Source organism: Schistocerca americana, chromosome 11 (assembly GCF_021461395.2).
Source record: "Schistocerca americana isolate TAMUIC-IGC-003095 chromosome 11, iqSchAmer2.1, whole genome shotgun sequence".
NCBI classification, from domain to species: domain Eukaryota; kingdom Metazoa; phylum Arthropoda; class Insecta; order Orthoptera; family Acrididae; genus Schistocerca; species Schistocerca americana.
In genome coordinates, this window is record NC_060129.1 from 3,817,886 (window position 1) to 3,837,639 (window position 19,754).

Here is a 19,754-nt window from a genome sequence, read left to right on the forward strand (position 1 = left end):
AAAACCCAATGCCGACATAAGTACAAGAGGACTGACACTCTAACTTTCTATGATTTGAACCTCTCCTATGATTCCAGTTTTAGATTCCGATGCTTCACTTCAGGTTTACTGTATCCCTTGGCCCTTCTTATTGACGTTGAAACACAGATATTGCATCCGAATTTAATACAAAAGGCACAAAGCCAACTTAAGTACAAGAGGACTGACACTCTAACTTTTATGATTTGAACCTCTCCTGTGAGTCCAGTTTTAGATTCCGATGCTCCACTTCAGGTTTACTGTATCCCTTGGACCTTCTTATTGATGATGAAACACAGAAATTGCATCCGAATTTAATACAAACGGCACAATGCCGACTTAAGTACAAGAGGACTGACACTCTAACTTTCTTTGATTTGAACCGCTCCTGTGAGTCCAGTTTTAGATTCCGATGCTTCACTTCAGGTTTACTGTATCCCTCGGACCTTCTTGTTGGCGATGAAACACAGAAATTGCATCCGAATTTAATGCAAAAGGCAAAATGCCGACTTAAGTACAAGAGGACTGACACTCTAACTTTCTATGATTTGAACCTATCCTGTGAGTCCAGTTTTAGATACCGATGCTTCACTTCAGGTTTACTGTATACCTTGGACCTTCTTATTGACGGCGAAACACTGAAATTGCATCGGAATTAAATTGAAAATGCACAATGCCGACTTAAGTACAAGAGGACTGACGCTCTGACTTTCTATGATACGAACCTCTCCTGTGAGTCCAGTTTCAGTTTCCGATGATTCCCTTCAGGTTTCCTGTATCCCTTGGACCTTCTTATTGACGATGAAACACAGAAATTGCATCCGAATTTAATACAAAAGGCACAATGCCGACTTAAGTACAAGAGGACTGACACTCTAACTTTCTATGATTTGAACCTCTCCTGTGAGTCCAGTTTTAGATTCCGATGCTTCACTTCAGGTGTACTGTATCCCTTGGACCTTCTTATTGACGATGAAACACAGAAATTGCATCCGAATTTAATACAAAAGGCACAATGCCGAATTAAGTACAAAAGGACAGACACTCTAATTTTCAATGATTTGAACCTCTCCTGTGAGTCCAATTTTAGATTCCGATGCTTCACTTCAGGTTTACTGTGTCCCTTGGACCTTCTTATAGACGACGAAACACAGAAATTGCATCCGAATTTAATACAAAAAGCCCAATGCCGACATAAGTACAAGAGGACTGACACTCTAACTTTCTATGATTTGAACCTCTCCTGTGATTCCAGTTTTAGATTCCGATGCTTCACTTCAGGTTTACTGTATCCCTTGGCCCTTCTTATTGACGTTGAAACACAGATATTGCATCCGAATTTAATACAAAAGGCACAAAGCCGACTTAAGTACAAGAGGACTGACACTCTAACTTTTTATGATTTGAACCTCTCCTGTGAGTCCAGTTTTAGATTCCGATGCTCCACTTCAGGTTTACTGTATCCCTTGGACCTTCTTAATGACGATGAAACACAGAAATTGCATCCGAATTTAATACAAACGGCACAATGCCGACTTAAGTACAAGAGGACTGACACTCTAACTTTCTTTGATTTGAACCGCTCCTGTGAGTCCAGTTTTATATTCCGATGCTTCACTTTCGGTTAACTGTATCCCTTGGACCTTCTTATTAACGATGAAACATATTAATTGCATCCGAATTTAATACAAAAGGCACAATGCCGACTTAAGTACAAGAGGACTGATTCTCTAACTTTCTATGATTTGAAGCTCTCCTGTGAGTCCAGTTTAAGATTCTGATGCTTCACTTCAGGTTTACTGTATCCCTTGGACCTTCTTGTTGGCGATGAAACACAGAAATTGCATCCGAATTTAATGCAGAAGGCACAATGCCGACTTAAGTACAAGAGGACTGACACTCTATCTTCCTATGATGTGAACCTCTCCTGTGAGTCCAGTTTTAGATACCGATGCTTCACTTTAGGTTTACTGTATACCTTGGACCTTCTTATTGACGATGAAACACAGAAATTGATCGAATTAAATTCAAAAGGCACAATGCCAACTTAAGTACAAGAGGACTGACACTCCAACATTCTATGATTTGAACCTCTCCTGTGAGTCAAGTTTTAGATTCCGATGCTTCGCTTCAGGTTTACTGTATCCCTTGGACCTTCTTATTGACGATGAAACACAGAAATTGCATCCGAATTTAATACAAAAGGCACAATGCTGACTTAAGTACAGGAGGACTGACACTATAACATACTATGATTTGAAGCTCTCCTGTGAGTCCAGTTTTAGATTCCGATGCTTCACTTCAGGTTTACTATATCCCTTGGACCTTCTTATTGACGATGAAGCACAAAAATAGCATTGGAATTAAATTCAAAAGGCACAATGCCGACTTAAGTACAAGAGGACTGACACTCTAACTTTCTATGATTTGAACCTCTCCTGTGAGTCCAGTTTTAGATACCGAGGCTTCACTTCAGCTTTACTGTATAACTTGGACCTTCTTATTGTCGGCGAAACACTGAAATTGCATCGGAATTAAATTGAAAATGCACAATGCCGACTTAAGTACAAGAGGACTGACGCTCTGACTTTCTATGATACGAACCTCTCCTGTGAGTCCAGTTTCAGTTTCCGGTGATTCCCTTCAGGTTTCCTGTATCCCCTGGACCTTCTTATTGACGATGAAACACAGAAATTGCATCCGAATTTAATACAAAAGGCACAATGCCGACTTAAGTACAAGAGGACTGACACTCTAACTTTCTATGATTTGAACCACTCCTGTGAGTCCAGTTTTAGATTCCGATGCTTCACTTCAGGTTTACTGTATCCCTTGGACCTTCTTATTGACGATGAAACACAGAAATTGCATCCGAATTTAATACAAAAGGCACAATGCCGAATTAAGTACAAAAGGACAGACACTCTAATTTTCAATGATTTGAACCTCTCCTGTGAGTCGAATTTTAGATTCCGATGCTTCACTTCAGGTTTACTGTGTCCCTTGGTCCTTCTTATAGACGACGAAACACAGAAATTGCATCCGAATTTAATACAAAAAGCCCAATGCCGACATAAGTACAAGAGCACTGACACTCTAACTTTCTATGATTTGAACCTCTCCTGTGATTCCAGTTTTAGATTCCGATGCTTCACTTTAGGTTTACTGTATCCCTTTGCCCTTCTTATTGACGTTGAAACACAGATATTGCATCCGAATTTAATACAAAAGGCACAAAGCCGACTTAAGTACAAGAGGAATGACACTCTAACTTTTTATGATTTGAACCTCTCCTGTGAGTCCAGTTTTACATTCCGATGCTCCACTTCAGGTTTACTGTATCCCTTGGACCTTCTTATTGACGATGAAACACAGAAATTGCATCCGAATTTAATACAAACGGCACAATGCCGACTTAAGTACAAGAGGACTGACACTCTAACTTTCTTTGATTTGAACCGCTCCTGTGAGTCCAGTTTTATATTCCGATGCTTCACTTTCGGTTAACTGTATCCCTTGGACCTTCTTATTAACGATGAAACATATTAATTGCATCCGAATTTAATACAAAAGTCACAATGCCGACTTAAGTACAAGAGGACTGAATCTCTAACTTTCTATGATTTGAACCTCTCCTGTGAGTCCAGTTTTAGATTCCGATGCTTCACTTCAGGTTTACTGTATCCCTTGGACCTTCTTGTTGGCGATGAAACACAGAAATAGCATCCGAATTTAATGCAAAAGGCACAATGCTGACTTAAGTACAAGAGGACTGACACTCTATCTTCCTATGATTTGAACCTCTCCTGTGAGTCCAGTTTTAGATACCGATGCTTCACTTCAAGTTTACTGTATACCTTGGACCTTCTTATTGACGATGAAACACAGAAATTGATCGAATTAAATTCAAAAGGCACAATGCCAACTTAAGTACAAGAGGACTGACACTCCAACATTCTATGATTTGAACCTCTCCTGTGAGTCAAGTTTTAGATTCCGATGCTTCGCTTCAGGTTTACTGTATCCCTTGGACCTTCTTATTGACGATGAAGCACAGAAATAGCATTGGAATTAAATTCAAAAGGCACAATGCCGACTTAAGTACAAGAGGACTGACACTCTATTTTCCTATGATTTGAACCTCTCCTGTGAGTCCAGTTTTAGATACCGAGGCTTCACTTCAGCTTTACTGTATAACTTGGACCTTCTTAATGTCGGCGAAACACTGAAATTGCATCGGAATTAAATTGAAAATGCAGAATGCCGACTTAAGTACAAGAGGACTGACGCTCTGACTTTCTATGATACGAACCTCTCCTGTGAGTCCAGTTTCAGTTTCCGATGATTCCCTTCAGGTTTCCTGTATCCCCTGGACCTTCTTATTGACGATGAAACACAGAAATTGCATCCGAATTTAATACAAAAGGCACAATGCCGACTTAAGTACAAGAGGACTGACACTCTAACTTTCTATGATTTGAACCACTCCTGTGAGTCCAGTTTTAGATTCCGATGCTTCACTTCAGGTTTACTGTATCCCTTGGACCTTCTTATTGACGATGAAACACAGAAATTGCATCCGAATTTAATACAAAAGGCACAATGCCGAATTAAGTTCAAAAGGACAGACACTCTAATTTTCAATGATTTGAACCACTCCTGTGAGTCCAATTTTAGATTCCGATGCTTCGCTTCAGGTTTACTGTGTCCCTTGGACCTTCTTATAGACGACGAAACACAGAAATTGCATCCGAATTTAATACAAAAAGCCCAATGCCGACATAAGTACAAGAGGACTGACACTGTAACTTTCTATGATTTGAACCTCTCCTGTGATTCCAGTTGTAGATTCCGATGCTTCACTACAGGTTTACTGTATCCCTTGGCCCTTCTTATTGACGTTGAAACACAGATATTGCATCCGAATTTAATACAAAAGGCGCAAAGCCGACTTAAGTACAAGAGGACTGACACTCTAACTTTTTATGATTTGAACCTCTCCTGTGAGTCCAGTTTTACATTCCGATGCTCCACTTCAGGTTTACTGTATCAATTGGACCTTCTTATTGACGATGAAACACAGAAATTGCATCCGAATTTAATACAAACGGCACAATGCCGACTTAAGTACAAGAGGACTGACACTCTAACTTTCTTTGATTTGAACCGCTCCTGTGAGTCCAGTTTTATATTCCGATGCTTCACTTTCGGTTAACTGTATCCCTTGTACCTTCTTATTAACGATGAAACATATTAATTGCATCCGAATTTAATACAAAAGGTACAATGCCGACTTAAGTACAAGAGGACTGATTCTCTAACTTTCTATGATTTGAACTTCTCCTGTGACTCCAGTTTTAGATTCTGATGCTTCACTTCAGGTTTACTGTATCCCTTGGACCTTCTTGTTGGCGATGAAACACAGAAATTGCATCCGAATTTAATGCAAAAGGCACAATGCCGACTTAAGTACAAGAGGACTGACACTCTATCTTCCTATGGTTTGAACCTCTCCTGTGAGTCCAGTTTTAGATACCGATGCTTCACTTCAGATTTACTGTATACCTTGGACCTTCTTATTGACGATGAAACACAGAAATTGATCGATTTAAATTCAAAAGGCACAATGCCAACTTAAGTACAAGAGGACTGACACTCCAACATTCTATGATTTGAACCTCTCCAGTGAGTCAAGTTTTAGATTCCGATGCTTCGCTTCAGGTTTACTGTATCCCTTGGACCTTCTTGTTGACGATGAAACACGGAAATTGCATCCGAGTTTAATACAGAAGGCACAATGCCGACTTAAGTGCAGGAGAACTGACACTATAACATTCTATGATTTGAAGCTCTCCTGTGAGTCCAGTTTTAGATTCCGATGCTTCACTTCAGGTTTACTGTATCCCTTGGACCTTCTTATTGACGATGAAGCACAGAAATAGCATTGGAATTAAATTCAAAAGGCACAATGCCGACTTAAGTACAAGAGGACTGACACTCTAACTTTCTATGATTTGAACCTCTCCTGTGAGTCCAGTTTTAGATACCGAGGCTTCACTTCAGCTTTACTGTATAACTTGGACCTTCTTATTGACGGCGAAACACTGAAATTGCATCGGAATTAAATTGAAAATGCACAATGCCGACTTAAGTACAAGAGGACTGACGCTCTGACTTTCTATGATACGAACCTCTCCTGTGAGTCCAGTTTCAGTTTCCGATGATTCCCTTCGGGTTTCCTGTATCCCTTGGACCTTCTTATTGACGATGAAACACAGAAATTGCATCCGAATTTAATACAAAAGGCACAATGCCGACTTAAGTACAAGAGGACTGACACTCTAACTTTCTATGATTAGAACCTCTCCTGTGAGTCCAGTTTTAGATTCCGATGCTTCACTTCAGGTTTACTGTATCCCTTGGACCTTCTTATTGACGATGAAACACAGAAATTGCATCCGAATTTAATACAAAAGGCAGAATGCCGAATTAAGTACAAAAGGACAGACACTCTAATTTTCAATGATTTGAACCTCTCCTGTGAGTCCAATTTTAGATTCCGATGCTTCACTTCAGGTTTACTGTGTCCCTTGGACCTTCTTATAGACGGCGAAACACAGAAATTGCATCCGAATTTAATACAAAAAACCCAATGCCGACATAAGTACAAGAGGACTGACACTCTAACTTTCTATGATTTGAACCTCTCCTGTGATTCCAGTTTTAGATTCCGATGCTTCACTTCAGGTTTACTGTATCCCTTGGCCCTTCTTATTGACGTTGAAACACAGATATTGCATCCGAATTTAATACAAAAGGCACAAAGCCGACTTAAGTACAAGAGGACTGACACTCTAACTTTTTATGATTTGAACCTCTCCTGTGAGTCCAGTTTTAGATTCAGATGCTCCACTTCAGGTTTACTGCATACCTTGGACCTTCTTATTGACGATGAAACACAGAAATTGATCGAATTAAATTCAAAAGGCACAATGCCAACTTAAGTACAAGAGGACTGACAATCTAACATTCTATGATTTGAAACTCTCCTGTGAGTCAATTTTTTGATTCCGATGCTTCGCTTCAGGTTTACTGTATCCCTTGGACCTTCTTATTGACGATGAAACACAGAAATTGCATCCGAATTTAATACAAAAGGCACAATGCCGACTTAAGTACAGGAGTACTGACACTATAACATTCTATGATTTGAAGCTCTCCTGTGAGGCCAGTTTTAGATTCCGATGCTTCACTTCAGGTTTACTGAATCCCTTGGACCTTCTTATTGACGATGAAGCACAAAAATAGCATTGGAATTAAATTCAAAAGGCACAATGCCGACTTAAGTACAAGAGGACTGACACACTAACTTTCTATGATTTGAACCTCTCCTGTGAGTCCAGTTTTAGATACCGAGGCTTCACTTCAGCTTTACTGTATAACTTGGACCTTCTTATTGACGGCGAAACACTGAAATTGCATCGGAATTAAATTGAAAATGCACAATGCCGACTGAAGTACAAGAGGACTGACGCTCTGACTTTCTATGATACGAACCTCTCCTGTGAGTCCAGTTTCAGTGTCCGATGATTCCCTTCAGGTTTCCTGTATCCCTTGGACCTTCTTATTGACGATGAAACACAGAAATTGCATCCAAATTTAATACAAAAGGTACAATGCCGACTTAAGTACTAGAGGACTGACACTCTAACTTTCTATGATTTGAACCTCTCCTGTGAGTCCAGTTTTAGATTCCGATGCTTCACTTCAGATTTACTGTATCCCTTGGACCTTCTTATTGACGATGAAACACAGAAATTGCATCCAAATTTAATACAAAAGGCACAATGCCGAATTAAGTACAAAAGGACAGACACTCTAATTTTCAATGATTTGAACCTCCCCTTTGAGTCCAATTTTAGATTCCGATGCTTAACTTCAGGTTTACTGTGTCCCTTGGACCTTCTTATAGACGACGAAACACAGAAATTGCATCCGAATTTAATACAAAAAGCCCAATGCCGACATAAGTACAAGAGGACTGACACTCTAACTTTCTATGATTTGAACCTCTCCTGTGATTCCAGTTTTAGATTCCGATGCTTCACTTCAGGTTTACTGTATCCCTTGGCCCTTCTTATTGACGTTGAAACACAGATATTGCATCCGAATTTAATACAAAAGGCACAAAGCCGACTTAAGTACAAGAGGACTGACACTCTAACTTTTTATGATTTGAACCTCTCCTGTGAGACCAGTTTTTGATTCTGATGCTCCACTTCAGGTTTACTGTATCCCTTGTACCTTCTTATTAACGATGAAACACAGAAATTGCATCCGAATTTAATACAAACGGCACAATGCCGAATTAAGTACAAGAGGACTGACACTCTAACATTCTTTGATTTGAACCTCTCCTGTGATTCCAGTTTTAGATTCCGATGCTTCACTTCAGGTTTACTGTATCCCTTGGCCCTTCTTATTGACGTTGAAACACAGATATTGCATCCGAATTTAATACAAAAGGCACAAAGCCGACTTAAGTACAAGAGGACTGACCCTCTAACTTTTTATGATTTGAACCTCTCCTGTGAGACCAGTTTTTGATTCCGATGCTTCACTTCAGGTTTACTGTATACCTTGGACCTTCTTATTGACGATGAAACACAGAAATTGATCGAATTAAATTCAATAGGCACAATGCCAACTTAAGTACAAGAGGACTGACACTCTAACATTCTATGATTTAAACCTCTCCAGTGAGTCAAGTTTTAGATTCCGATGCTTCGCTTCAGGTTTACTGTATCCCTTGGACCTTCTTGTTGACGATGAAACACAGAAATTGCATCCGAATTTAATACAAACGGCACAATGCCGACTTAAGTACAAGAAGACTGACACTCTAACTTTCTTTGATTTGAACCGCTCCTGTGAGTCCAGTTTTATATTCCGATGCTTCACTTTCGGTTAGCTGTATCCATTGGCCTTCTTATTAACGATGAAACATATTAATTGCATCCGAATTTAATACAAATGGCACAATGCCGACTTCAGTACAAGAGGACTGACACTCTAACTTTCTATGATTTGAACCTCTCCTGTGAGTCCAGTTTTAGATTCCGATGCTTCACTTCAGGTTTACTGCATCCCTTGGACCTTCTTGTTGGCGATGAAACACAGAAATTGCATCCGAATTTAATGCAAAAGGCACAATGCCGACATAAGTACAAGAGGACTGACACTCTAACTTTCTATGATTTGAACCTCTCCTGTGAGTCCAGTTTTAGATACCGATGGTTCACTTCAGGTTTACTGTATACCTTGGACCTTCTTATTGACGATGAAACACAGAAATTGGTCGAATTAAATTCAAAAGGCACAATGCCAACTTAAGTACAAGATGACTGACACTCTAACATTCTATGATTTGAAACTCTCCTGTGAGTCAAGTTTTAGATTCCGATGCTTCGCTTCAGGTTTACTGTATCCCTTGGACCTTCTTATTAACGATGAAACACAGAAATTGCATCCGAATTTAATACAAAAGGCACAATGCCGACTTAAGTACACGAGGACTGACACTATAACATTCTATGATTTGAAGCTCTCCTGTGAGTCCAGTTTTAGATTCCGATGCTTCACTTCTGGTTTACTGTATCCCTTGGACCTTCTTATTGACGATGAAGCACAAAAATAGCATTGGAATTAAATTCAAAAGGCACAATGCCGACTTAAGTTCAAGAGGAGTGACACTCTAACTTTCTATGATTTGAACCTCTCCTGTGAGTCCAGTTTTAGATTCCGATGCTTCACTTCAGGTTTACTGTATCCCTTGGACCTTCTTATTGACGATGAAACACAGAAATTGCATCCGAATTTAATACAAAAGGCACAATGCCGAATTAAGTACAAAAGGACAGACACTCTAATTTTCAATGATTTGAACCTCTCCTTTGAGTCCAATTTTAGATTCCGATGCTTCACTTCAGGTTTACTGTGTCCCTTGGACCTTCTTATAGACGACGAAACACAGAAATTGCATCCGAGTTTAATACAAAAAGCCCAATGCCGACATAAGTACAAGAGGACTGACACTCTAACTTTCTATGATTTGAACCTCTCCTGTGATTCCAGTTTTAGATTCCGATGCTTCACTTCAGGTGTACTGTATCCCTTGGCCCTTCTTATTGACGTTGAAACACAGATATTGCATCCGAATTTAATACAAAAGGCACAAAGCCGACTTAAGTACAAGAGGACTGACACTCTAACTTTTTATGATTTGAACCTCTCCTGTGAGTCCAGTTTTTGATTCTGATGCTCCACTTCAGGTTTACAGTATCCCTTGTACCTTCTTATTGACGATGAAACACAGAAATTGCATCCGAATTTAATACAAACGGCACAATGCCGACTTAAGTACAAGAGGAATGACACTCTAACTTTCTTTGATTTGAACCGCTCCTGTGAGTCCAGTTTTATATTCCGATGCTTCACTTTCGGTTAACTGTATCCCTTGGACCTTCTTATTGACGATGAAACACAGAAATTGCATCCGAATTTAATACAAACTGCACAATGCCGACTTAAGTACAAGAGGACTGACACTCTAACTTTCTATGATTTGAACCTCTCCTGTGAGTCCAGTTTTAGATACCGATGCTTCACTTCAGGTTTACTGTATACCTTGGACCTTCTTATTGACGATGAAACACAGACATTGATCGAATTAAATTTAATAGGCACAATGCCAACTTAAGTACAAGAGGACTGACACTCTAACATTCTATGATTTAAACCTCTCCAGTGAGTCAAGTTTTAGATTCCGAGGCTTCGCTTCAGGTTTACTGTATCCCTTGGACCTTCTTGTTGACGATGAAACACAGAAATTGCATCCGAATTTAATACAAAAGGCACAATGCCGACTTATGTACAGGAGGACTGACACTATAACATTCTATGATTTTAAGCTCTCCTGTGAGTCCAGTTTTAGATTCCGATGCTTCACTTCAGGTTTACTGTATCCCTTGGACCTTCTTATTGACGATGAAGCACAGAAATAGCATTGGAATTAAATTCAAAAGGCACAATGCCGACTTAAGTACAAGAGTACTGACACTCTAACTTTCTATGATTTGAACCTCTCCTGTGAGTCCAGTTTTAGATACCGAGGTTTCACTTAAGCTTTACTGTATAACTTGGACCTTCTTATTGACGATGAAACACAGAAATTACATCCGAATTTAATACAAAAGGAACAATGCCGAATTAAGTACAAAAGGACAGACACTCTAATTTTCAATGATTTGAACCTCTCCTGTGAGTCCAATTTTAGATTCCGATGCTTCACTTCAGGTTTACTTTGTCCCTTGGACCTTCTTATAGACGACGAAACACAGAAATTGCATCCGAATTTAATACAAAAAGCCCAATGCCGACATAAGTACAAGAGGACTGACACTCTAACTTTCTATGATTTGAACCTCTCCTGTGATTCCAGTTTTAGATTCCGATGCTTCACTTCAGGTTTACTGTATCCCTTGGCCCTTCTTATTGACGTTGAAACACAGATATTGCATCCGAATTTAATACAAAAGGCACAAAGCCGACTTAAGTACAAGAGGACTAACACTCTAACTTTTTATGATTTGAACCTCTCCTGTGAGTCCAGTTTTAGATTCAGATGCTCCACTTCAGGTTCACTGTATCCCTTGGACCTTCTTATTGACGATGAAACACAGAAATTGCATCCGAATTTAATACAAACGGCACAATGCCGACTTAAGTACAAGAGGACTGACACTCTAACTTTCTTTGATTTGAACCGCTCCTGTGAGTCCAGTTTTATATTCCGATGCTTCAATTTCGGTTAACTGTATCCCTTGGACCTTCTTATTAACGATGAAACATATTAATTGCATCCGAATTTAATACAAAAGGCACAATGCCGACTTAAGTACAAGAGGACTGATTCTCTAACTTTCTATGATATGAACCTCTCCTGTGAGTCCAGTTTTAGATTCCGATGCTTCACTTCAGGTTTACTGTATCCCTTGGACCTTCTTGTTGGCGATGAAACATAGAAATTGCATCCGAATTTAATGCAAAAGGCACAATGCCGACTTAAGTACAAGAGGACTGACACTCTAACTTTCTATGATTTGAACCTCTCCTGTGAGTCCAGTTTTACATACCGATGCTTCACTTCAGGTTTACTGTATACCTTGGACCTTCTTATTGACGATGAAACACAGAAATTGATCGAATTAAATTCAAAAGGCACAATGCCAACTAAGTACAAGAGGACTGACACTCTAACATTCTATGATTTGAACCTCTTCTGTGAGTCAAGTTTTAGATTCCGATGCTCCGCTTCAGGTTTACTGTATCCCTGGGACCTTCTTATTGACGATGAAACACAGAAATTGCATCCGAATTTAATACAAAAAGCACAATGTCGACTTAAGTACAGGAGGACTGACACTATAACATTCTATGATTTGAAGCTCTCCTGTGAGTCCAGTTTTAGATTCCGATGCTTCACTTCAGGTTTACTGTATCCCTTGGACCTTCTTATTTACGATGAAGCACAGAAATAGCATTGGAATTAAATTCAAAAGGCACAATGCCGACTTAAGTACAAGAGGACTGACACTCTAACTTTCTATGATTTGAACCTCTCCTGTGAGTCCAGTTTTAGATACCGAGGCTTCACTTCAGATTTACTGTATAACTTGGACCTTCTTATTGTCGGCGAAACACTGAAAATGCATCGGAATTAAATTGAAAATGCACAATGCCGACTTAAGTACAAGAGGACTGACGCTCTGACTTTCTATGATACGAACCTCTCCTGTGAGTCCAGTTTCAGTTTCCGATGATTCCCTTCAGGTTTCCTGTATCCCTTGGACCTTCTTATTGACGATGAAACACAGAAATTGCATCCGAATTTAATACAAAGAGTCCAATGCCGATATATGTACAAGAGGACTGACACTCTAACTTTCTATGATTTGAACCTCTCCTGTGATTCCAGTTTTAGATTCCGATGCTTCACTTCAGGTTTACTGTATCCCTTGGCCCTTCTTATTGACGTTGAAACACAGATATTGCATCCGAATTTAATACAAAAGGCACAAAGCCGACTTAAGTACAAGAGGACTGACACTCTAACTTTTTATGGTTTGAACCTCTCCTGTGAGTCCAGTTTTAGATTCCGATGCTCCACTTCAGGTTTACTGTATCCCTTGTACCTTCTTATTGACGATGAAACACAGAAATTGCATCCGAATTTAATACAAACGGCACAATGCCGACTTAAGTACAAGAGGACTGACACTCTAACTTTCTTTGATTTGAACCGCTCCTGTGAGTCCAGTTTTATATTCCGATGCTTCACTTTCGGTTAACTGTATCCCTTGGACCTTCTTATTGACGATGAAACACAGAAATTGCATCCGAATTTAATACAAACGGCAGAATGCCGACTTAAGTACAAGAGGACTGACACTCTAACTTTCTATGATTTGAACCTATCCTGTGAGTCCAGTTTTTAGATACTGATGCTTCACTTCAGGTTAACTGTATACCTTGGACCTTCTTATTGACGATGAAACACAGAAATTGATCGAATTACATTCAATAGGCACAATGCCAACTTAAGTACAAGAGGACTGACACTCTAACATTCTATGATTTAAACCTCTCCAGTGAGTCAAGTTTTAGATTCCGATGCTTCGCTTCAGGTTTACTGTATTCCTTGGACCTTCTTGTTGACGATGAAACACAGAAATTGCATCCGAATTTAATACAAAAGGCACAATGCCGACATAAGTACAGGAGGACTGACACTATAACATTCTATGATTTTAAGCTCTCCTGTGAGTCCAGTTTTAGATTCCGATGCTTCACTTCAGTTTTACTGTATCCCTTGGACCTTCTTATTGACGATGAAGCACAGAAATAGCATTGGAATTAAATTCAAAAGGCACAATGCCGACTTAAGTACAAGAGGACTGACACTCTAACTTTCTATGATTTGAACCTCTCCTGTGAGTCCAGTTTTAGATACCGAGGCTTCATTCAGCTTTACTGTATAACTTGGACCTTCTTATTGACGGCGAAACACTGAAATTGCATCGGAATTAAATTGAAAATGCACAATGCCGACTTAAGTACAAGAGGACTGACGCTCTGACTTTCTATGATACGAACCTCTCCTGTGAGTCTAATTTCAGTTTCCGATGATTCCCTTCAGGTTTCCTGTATCCCTTGGACCTTCTTATTGACGATGAAACACAGAAATTGCATCCGAATTTAATACAAAAGGCACAATGCCGACTTAAGTACAAGAGGACTGACACTCTAACTTTCTATGATTTCAACCTCTCCTGTGAGTCCAGTTTTAGATTCCGATGCTTCACTTCAGGTTTACTGTATCCCTTGGACCCTCTTATTGACGATGAAAGACAGAAATTGCATCCGAATTTAATACAAAAGGCACAATGACGAATTAAGTACAAATGGACAGACACTCTAATTTTCAATGCTTTGAACCTCTCCTTTGAGTCCAATTTTAGATTCCGATGCTTCACTTCAGCTTTACTGTATAACTTGGACCTTCTTATTGTCGGCGAAACACTGAAATTGCATCGGAATTAAATTGAAAATGCACAATGCCGACTTAAGTACAAGAGGACTGACACTCTTACTTTCTATGATTTGAACCTCTCCTGTGAGTCCAGTTTTAGATACCGAGGCTTCACTTCAGCTTTACTGTATAACTTGGACCTTCTTATTGTCGGCGAAACACTGAAATTGCATCGGAATTAAATTGAAAGTGCACAATGCCGACTTAAGTACAAGAGGACTGACGCTCTGACTTTCTATGATACGAACCTCTCCTGTGAGTCCAGTTTCAGTTTCCGATGATTCCCTTCAGGTTTCCTGTATCCCCTGGACCTTCTTATTGACGATGAAACACAGAAATTGCATCCGAATTTAATACAAAAGGCACAATGCCGACTTAAGTACAAGAGGACTGATTCTCTAACTTTCTATGATTTGAACCTCTCCTGTGAGTACAGTTTTAGATTCCGATGCTTCACTTCAGGTTTACTGTATCCCTTGGACCTTCTTGTTGGCGATGAAACACAGAAATTGCATCCGAATTTAATGCAAAAGGCACAATGCCGACTTAAGTACAGGAGGACTGACACTATAACATTCTATGATTTGAAGCTCTCCTGTGAGTCCAGTTTTAGATTCCGATGCTTCACTTCAGGTTTACTGTATCCCTTGGACCTTCTTATTGACGATGAAGCACAGAAATAGCATTGGAATTAAATTCAAAAGGCACAATGCCGACTTAAGTACAAGAGGACTGACACTCTAACTTTCTATGATTTGAACCTCTCCTGTGAGTCCAGTTTTAGATACCGAGGCATCACTTCAGCTTTACTCTATAACTTGGACCTTCTTAGTGTCGGCGAAACACTGAAATTGCATCGGAATTAAATTGAAAATGCACAATGCCGACTTAAGTACAAGAGGACTGACGCTCTGACTTTCTATGATACGAACCTCTCCTGTGAGTCCAGTTTCAGTTTCCGATGATTCCCTTCAGGTTTCCTGTATCCCCTGGACCTTCTTATTGACGACGAAACACAGAAATTGCATCCGAATTTAATACAAAAGGCACAATGCCGACTTAAGTACAAGAGGACTGATTCTCTAACTTTCTATGATTTGAACCTCTCCTGTGAGTCCAGTTTTAGATTCCGATGCTTCACTTCAGGTTTACTGTATCCCTTGGACCTTCTTATTGACGATGAAGCACAGAAATAGCATTGGAATTAAATTCAAAAGGCACAATGCCGACTTAAGTACAAGAGGACTCACACTCTAACTTTCTATGATTTGAACCTCTCCTGTGAGTCCAGTTTTAGATACCGAGGCTTCACTTCAGCTTTACTGTATAACTTGGACCTTCTTATTGACGGCGAAACACTGAAATTGCATCGGAATTAAATTGAAAATGCACAATGCCGACTTAAGTACAAGAGGACTGACGCTCTGACTTTCTATGATACGAACCTCTCCTGTGAGTCCAGTTTCAGTTTCCGATGATTCCCTTCAGGTTTCCTGTATCCCTTGGACCTTCTTATTGACGATGAAACACAGAAATTGCATCCGAATGTAATACAAGAGGCACAATGCCGTCTTAAGTACAAGAACACTGATACTCTAACTATCTATGATTTGAACATCTCCTGTGAGTCCAGTTTTAGATTCCGATGCTTCACTTCAGGTTTACTGAATCCCTTGGACCTTCTTATTGACGGCAAAACACAGAAATTGCATCGGAATTAAATTCAAAAGGCACAATGCCAACTTAAGTACAAGATGACTGACACTCTAACTTTTTATGATTTGAACCTCTCCTGTGAGTCCAGTTTTGTATTCCGATGCTTCACTTCAGAATTACTGTATCCCTTAGACTTTCTTATTGACGATGAAACACAGAAATTGCATCGAATTAAATTCAAAAGGCACAATGCCTACTTAAGTACAAGAGGAATGACTCTCTAACTTTCTATGATTTGAACCTCTCCTGTGTGTCCAGTTTTAGATTCCGATGCTTCACTTCAGGTTTACTGTTTCGCTTGGACCTTCTTGTTGACGATGAAACACAGAAATTGCATCCGATAATAATACAAAAGGCACAATGCCGGTTAAGTACAAGAGGACTGACACTCTAACTTTCTATGATTTGAGCCTCTCCTGTGAGTCCAGTTTTAGATTCCGATGCTTCACTTCAGGATTACTGTATCCCTTGGACTTTCTTATTGACGATGAAGCACAGAAATTGCATCGGAATTAAATTCAAAAGGCACAATGCCTACTTAAGTACAAGAGGACTGACACTCTAACTTTCTATGATTTGAACCTCTCCTGTGAGTCCAATTTTAGATTCCGATGCTTCACTTCAGGTTTACTGTGTCCCTTGGACCTTCTTATAGACGACGAAACACAGAAATTGCATCCGAATTTAATACAAAAAGCCCAATGCCGACATAAGTACAAGAGGACTTACACTCTAACTTTCTATGATTTGAACCTCTCCTGTGATTCCAGTTTTAGATTCCGATGCTTCACTTCAGGTTTACTGTATCCCTTGGCCCTTCTTATTGACGTTGAAACACAGATATTGCATCCGAATTTAATACAAAAGGCACAAAGCCAACTTAAGTACAAGAGGACTGACACTCTAACTTTTTATGATTTGAACCTCTCCTGTGAGTCCAGTTTTAGGTTCGGATGCTCCACTTCAGGTATACTGTATCCCTTGGACCTTCTTATTGACGATGAAACACAGAAATTCCTTCGAATTTAATACAAACGGCACAATGCCGACTTAAGTACAACAGCACTGACACTCTAACTTTCTTTGATTTGAACTGCTCCTGTGAGTCCAGTTTTATATTCCGATGCTTCACTTTCGGTTAACTGTATCCCTTGGACCTTCTTATTAACGACGAAACATAGAGATTGCATCCGAATTTAATACAAAATGCACAATGCCGACTTAAGTACAAGAGGACTGATTCTCTAACTTCCTATGATTTGAACCCCTCCTGTGAGTCCAGTTTTAGATTCTGATGCTTCACCTCAGGTTTACTGTATCTCTTGGACCTTCTTGTTGGCGATGAAACACAGAAATTGCATCCGAATTTAACGCAAAAGGCACAATGCCGACTTAAGTACATGAGGACTAACACTCTAACTTTCTATGATTTGAACCTCTCCTGTGAGTCCAGTTTTAGATACCGATGCTTCACTTCAGGTTTACTGTATACCTTGGACCTTCTTATTGACGATGAAACACAGAAATTGATCGAATTAAATTCAAAAGGCACAATGCCAACCTAAGTACAAGAGGACTGACACTCTAACATTCTATGATTTGAACCTCTCCTGTGAGTCAAGTTTTAGATTCCGATGCTTCGCTTCAGGTTTACTGTATCCCGTGGACCTTCTTATTGACGATGAAACACAGAAATTGCATCCGAATTTAATACAAAAGGCACAATGCCGACTTAAGTACAAGAGGACTGACACTCTAACTTTTTATGATTTGTACCTCTCCTGTGAGTCCAGTTTTAGATTCCGATGCTTCATTTCAGGTTTACTGTATCCCTTGGAACTTCTTATTGACGATGAAACACAGAAATTGCATCCGAATTTAATACAAAAGGCACAATGCCGAATTAAGTACAAAAGGACAGACACTCTAACTTTCAATGATTTGAACCTCTCCTGTGAGTCCAATTTTAGATTCCGATGCTTCACTTCAGGTTTACTGTGTCCCTTGGACCTTCTTATAGACGACGAAACACAGAAATTGCATCCGAATTTAATACAAAAAGCCCAATGCCGACATAAGTACAAGAGGACTGACACTCTAACTTTCTATGATTTGAACCTCTCCTGTGATTCCAGTTTTAGATTCCGATGCTTCACTTCAGGTTTACTGTATCCCTTGGCCCTTCTTATTGACGTTGAAACACAGATATTGCATCCGAATTTAATACAAAAGGCACAAAGCCGACTTAAGTACAAGAGGACTGACACTCTAACTTTTTATGATTTGAACCTCTCCTGTGAGTCCGGTTTTAGATTCCGATGCTCCACTTCAGGTTTGCTGTATCCCTTGGACTTTCTTATTGACGATGAAACACAGAAATTGCATCCGAATTTAATACAAACGGCACAATGCCGACTTAATTACAAGAGGACTGACACTCTAACTTTATTTGATTTGAACCGCTCCTGTGAGTCCAGTTTTATATTCCGATGCTTCAGTTTCGGTTAACTGTATCCCTTGGACCTTCTTATTAACGATGAAACATATTAATTGCATCCGAATTTAATACAAAAGGCACAATGCCGACTCAAGTACAAGAGGACTGATTCTCAAACTTTCTATGATTTGAACCTCTCCTGTGAGTCCAGTTTTAGATTCCGATGCTTCACTTCAGGTTTACTGTATCCCTAGGACCATCTTGTTGGCGATGAAACAGAGAAATTGCATCCGAATTTAATGCAAAAGGCACAATGCCGACTTAAGTACAAGAGGACTGACACTCTAACTTTCTATGAGTTAAACCTCTCCTGTGAGTCCAGTTTTAGATACCGATGCTTCACTTTAGGTTTACTGTATACCTTGGACCTTCTTATTGACGATGAAACACAGAAATTGATGGAATCAAATTCAAAAGGCACAATGCCAACTTAAGTACAAGAGGACTGACACTCTAACATTCTTTGATTTGAACCTCTCCTGTGAGTCAAGTTGTAGATTCCGATGCTTCGTTTCAGGTTTACTGTATCCCTTGGACCTTCTTATTGACGATGAAACACAGAAATTGCATCCGAATTTAATACAAAAGGCACAATGCCGACTTAAGTACAGGAGGACTGACACTATAACATTCTATGATTTGAAGCTCTCCTGTGAGTCCAGTTTTAGATTCCGATGCTTCACTTCAGGTTTTCTGTATCCCTTGGACCTTCTTATTGACGATGAAATTCCATTGGAATTAAATTCAAAAGGCACAATGCCGACTTAAGTACAAGAGGACTGACACTCTAACTTTCTATGATTTGAACCTCTCCTGTGAGTCCAGTTTTAGATATCGATGCTTCACTTCAGCTTTACTGTATAACTTTGACCT